The sequence below is a fragment of the Nannospalax galili genome, unplaced genomic scaffold (genome assembly GCF_000622305.1).
Source record: "Nannospalax galili isolate Female #2095 unplaced genomic scaffold, S.galili_v1.0 scaffold238, whole genome shotgun sequence".
In the NCBI taxonomy this organism is placed as follows: domain Eukaryota; kingdom Metazoa; phylum Chordata; class Mammalia; order Rodentia; family Spalacidae; genus Nannospalax; species Nannospalax galili.
In genome coordinates this window covers 100,773-106,280 of record NW_008341888.1, presented here as the reverse complement: position 1 = coordinate 106,280, position 5,508 = coordinate 100,773, and positions in this window count along the sequence as shown.

Sequence of the window (5,508 nt, the reverse complement as noted above, 5' to 3'; positions counted from 1 at the left end):
AGGTGTGGTTAAACATCTGATCCAATTTTTCTAGTATTCCATTCAGCCAGTTCAGCAAAAAGCCATTAATGAGAATTGGTCTCCTAGCCTATTTGTTCTGTAAGAATTCTGTAGTTCTAATTCGAGTCTAATAGTTTTGCTGGAGTAGGTTTACAAGATTCTTCTAAATTAGTAGCAGAAATGTATATTTAATTGGATCTCAAAATGTAAGTTCCATTTTTATCTTTGTAAGTCATATTTTTATCACCATAAAAACTTTGCATAATTAATTTCTGAAGATAAGAAGTTGATTTTGGCCAACAGCTGAAGAGGTTTCAGTCCATTATCAATTGGTCCAATTACTCTTAGGCTTATGTCAAGACACCTACTTATGGCAGGAGCATGTGGCAGAACAAAATTACCCATGTCAGGCTCATGAGTGAGAGAGATTTAAGAAAGAAGTATCAAAATTCAACAAACACCATCAAGTGCATATTCCCAGTGATATAAAGACCTAAAACTAGTTACTACCCTTTAAAGTTTCCACAACATCCCAATAGCACTGTCCTGGTCACCATGCCTCCAAAATATGGGCCTTTGGAGGATATTTCAAATCTGAATTATAGAATGTCGTTATTGTTCAGTTCCATATTTTCTTACCTATAGGCTAATGCAATAACCTTCAATTCTCTCTTCTTGCTTGCTTTGTAAAATACAGCTAGCTTCATCATCTTTTTTATTTCAGTTATTTGACACGAGTTCTTTAATGTATCCCAGTTTACTTATTTGTTTATTTATTCTGCTAGTTTAAATCAATGTCTCTCACAGGCTCAAAGTGTTTGAACACTTTGTCTCCTCTTGGTGGCACTGTTTGCAGAAGTTTAGGAGATGCAGCCTTGCTAGAGGAAGCACTTTTCTGGGGGTGGGCTTTGCTTGATATAGCTTTCCCACTTCCTTCCTATCTCTGTCTGCTTCTTATGCCTGCCTGAAGATGTGAGCACTCTGTTTTCTGCATTGACTGCCACCTCCAGCCATGCCTGCCTCACAATAATAGACCCTTATCCTTCCAGAATTGTAGCCAAACAAACTCTTCCTTCTATAAGCTGCCTTGGTTTTAGTGTTTTATTGTGACAACAGAAAGAGTAACTAATACTTTTATTTGTTTTATTATTATTATTTTATGTATTTATTTATTTGTTTATTTATTTGCTGATTGAGTGATTGTTATGGGAGGGGTAGATGTGTGTGATATAGACACTGCTGTGCACACAGGTGATGAAGCCAGAGGAAGGTGCACTGCTTAATCACTCTCTGCAATATTACCTTGTCACATTATCTCTGACTGAGGCTGGAGCTAGACTCCCAGTCAGCAAGCTCCAGTCAGTCTCAAGTCTAAGTGCCCCAATGAACTGGCCACAGCTGTGGCCAGTATTGTACCTTCATACTATGGATTCAAACTCATGTTCTCATGCTTTATGTCTTAACATTGAGTCATTTTCCAAACCCACTATTTATTTATTTTATAAAGTGAAACTTAATTTTTTCCTATTTTATTTATTATATTTATTTTATGTATATGTGTGTATTGTCTGTGTGTAGGTAAGTGCACCTGTGTCACGCAATGCCCGCAGAGGACAGAAGAGGCTGTTGAATCCCCTGGAACTGGAGTTATGGCTCTTGTTAGCTGCCATGTGGGTGCTGGGATTCGAACCCAGGCCTTCTGCAAGAACAACCAGTGTTCTTAATTGGTGAGCCATCACTCCAGTCCTAAAGTGAAACTTTTAAATTAAAAAATTAATTGTGTATATTAATACATAATATAGTTACATAAAGATATTTTCATGCAAGTATATAATGTACATGAAGTATATATATTTTTCCATACCATCTTAACTTCCAGTTTCTCCCTGCCCCCACCCCCATTAGTCCTCTTTCTTCCTAGACAGTTTCACACCTCTAGGAAAAAATTTTAATTAAAAATATTTTATTACCATTGCATTTTAAAGAAGTAACATGACTTCATTGTATATGGTCATAATCTGGGGTAAATACCTTTAACTAACCTTGCAACAAAAGTTACTGTGTGTAATGGAAGCAAGCTCACTGAGCCATGAGCTCTTCTTGGGACCTGAGCATGTGACCTTAATCCTTCAGTACCCCTGCCTTCCCTCAACCCAAGATAGTATATGTAATATATGTAATTATAGTATATTAATGCATGCTCTTCTCATTGCAAATGAAGAGATCATTTATGAAATGTCTGTTTGTAGTTGTGCATGTGAGAGAAAGAAAGAGAGAGAGAGAAAGAGAAAGAGACAGAGATTGAGATTCTATGTCTAAGGTTCAAAGGACAAGATTCTCTGATAAGACAAGGCTGGATCCTAAGTTTTACTTCCCCATTTCATGCTGGATATACTCGTTCATTAAAAAAATGAGTGAAGCCCTTGCTCTGGAGCGCAATTCCAAAACACATCTGAAGGAAGTTTTCGGTAGTTCGAATCTGTTCTTGGGCTTAAAATGAATGGTAGGATTCAGACTGTTTTTTTTTTTTAATTCAGGCATAATTTTAATGTGGCCTAGAAATGATGCACATAATGACTAAAATATGTCATTTAGTGCTCACAACTATTTGGCTCTCATTTATTCTAGTTTTATTTTCCACTCTTCCTGAATATTAGATACTCAGTTTATGGAGACTGATATATTCCTTCACACTATAGCATCATATAAATGTTTATTTTTACTAATTTTTTCATGACCCTCTGGATAACTGAACTACTCTGTGTTTTCCTGTCTGTCAGTCCTCATTTTGTGTTCTTAGTTCCCTGCCTCCATCTCAGACCTGAAATCCCAAAACATTTACTGTTTGGTATAGTCCATAATATGTTCTGTGTCCATGGTAACATTTGGAACCCTCCAGCTAGTCAAAAACTTCCCCCATACAGAGATCATGATGTATTTCTTTCCAAAGTTGCTTTTCATATAGTTCACACTCTATAAACATTTACTGAATAAGCACATGGCAAACTTACTAAAGAGACAATTTTGAACATAAAAGACCTAATTTTCCAAATATTTTAAATCGGAGGAGATAATAAAACTGACCAATGCACTTAAGAAGAGCATAGAACACAGTTATGCATTTTATTAAGTACAAGAGATAAGACTGGAAAGTCACTATTTGCAATGGATTCCTGTACACAATATTCACTGCATATATCATGATAGTTTCAATTTTAATTTGTTATAAAATAATTCAAAGAATAAATACAGTATTAATATGTCAGCTTATCAGTTTTCTTTCATATCCTTCATAGGAATAAGATAAAAATTCCAAGTACTATTTTCTTTATCACATCTTCGAATACAATTCCCCAAATCTTTGACTCTTGTTCCCTACAACTCTTACAAAAAGAAGCACTGTAGCCTTCCATAGTGGGTTGGCTGAAATGTAAAATAAATGTTCAAATTTGTTTCCAACTTCTTTTACCTAAAGTTAAAAACCATTTGCTTGAATTTTGGCTTGTATAATATTTCAAATGGAACATATTTCACTTGGGAAATATCTGCTTTTTAAGGTTGTTGAAACATTTTTCCATTTTGAATTTCTGTTTTGCTTGGTTGTCACCCCCTTTTCTATTAATACTCTCTCTTTTTCAGAAATTGTAGCAAATAGTTTACAGGCCTAAAGGCAATTCTCCTTGAATATATAAAAATAGGTTTTCTTTATATTTATCATGAATTTTCTTTGATTTCTTAGGAAATATGTTAATTTTGTGTTATTTTTGTGAACCTGTGTGATAGAGAGATGATCATATGTAACAGAGTATGAATTCGTTATTTTTTGCATTGAAAGTTAATTTTCAGAAAACATTCCAAAAAGAAATTTCATAAAGTAATAAAACTTCAGACTGCATGAAAATGTGAAAAAATGTGAAAAGGAAAATCATCTCATTAATTTCCTTAATACACCTAGTTTAAAAAAGGTGTTCCTGTCCACTGTTGAGTACCTGTTCGTTAAAGTGACTGTTGCAGGCGTGGTATTATTAACGTTTTTCTTTATCCAGAAAATTGAGAGGACTAAACTGTTACAGGAAACAACGAAAGTATTTTCTTCGCCCCAAATTCAGGAAAGAATATGGAATAACTTAATATTTAGCCAACTCTAATGTTCAGTGAAACTGTGTTTTAGAAAATAAATACACCAGTGGTGAAATAAATCACCTTTTCAAACAGTGTAAAAACAACTGTTAAATTTTTTAATCAAAGCCCTTTTATATATTTTTCCTGTATTTGGTCTCCACGCGACCCCTTGTGGTGAAATATAGTACAAACACAAAATTCTCTTGAAAATTAAAATGGCTTTTTAGTGGATTTTAAGCTAAATTTTTTTTAAAATTTCTTTAAGTACTTTTGTAAATGTACAATCATATTAGAGATAAAGGCATTATAATTAAGAAATACGAAGTCTTTTTACATGCAAAAATTTAAAACGTACATTTTCTCTCTATTGAAAGAAAACTAATCAGAGCAGTAGCAAATCCATAATAAATTATGGTTTGAAAAATCAGGAAAATCAGAAAAACAAGGTGATATATTCCTCTTTGACTCTTGAGAAATTATACTAAAATTTAAGTTATTACAGCATGTGTAAGAAGATCTTGGTACACAATGTATAAGTTGAAAAAGAAAATAGTTACATTTCCCAAAATGAGATACCAAACCCCAAACTGCTCTAAGAGTAAGACTTGTCAGGTAAAATCTATTTGCATGCATTAGTGGAGCAGAATCTGAGGCCAACAAGAATGGCTGGATTCATGAAAACAACAAAATTACAGTACAAGTTTAGTTTTGCAAATTGAGGGTTCCCTTTATCCTGAGAATAAAAATTCTTTCAATATCATTCATTGTACAGAGTCCTGTGGCAAGCCACGTACACAAAAAGAAACAGAGATTTGTTTTCTGCCAAACCACAGCCCAGTATGTGGAATATACAGTATGCTAACAGCTAAAAATTTAGGACTGCTTAGTCAGTGAATCCCTGCATTAGAGTTACCAGACTTGGAAAATAATCCTATTAGTAAACAATAGCAATTCCTGTGAAATTGAAATTTTGGGAAACAGTGCATGAGTTTTTTTGATGAACTGTCTTTTATGAGATTTTCAACAATTTGCCAGAAAATCCCCACTCTTTCTCTCAATAACAGAAGGCGTTTGTATAGATATTTATTCCACATTTTGCTTGAAAAGTTATACTTACCTCACATTTTTTAATTTTTACAAAAATGCATCATTTCTTTTATAAATTAGTGGAGAGATTTGATAGTGTGTTTTGTTGTCTAATAATTCTCAAAATTAAATGTAAAATAATGACCAAATTAAATGTGTTTTTATCTTAAATATATACCTATCTCTGTGTGCATGTGTTACATATGAATATCATCTAGCATTAACTATATATTATGCAATTTTTATGTACAAATGCCCCCTGAATTATGATGGCTTAACTTATAATTTTGTGATTCTGTA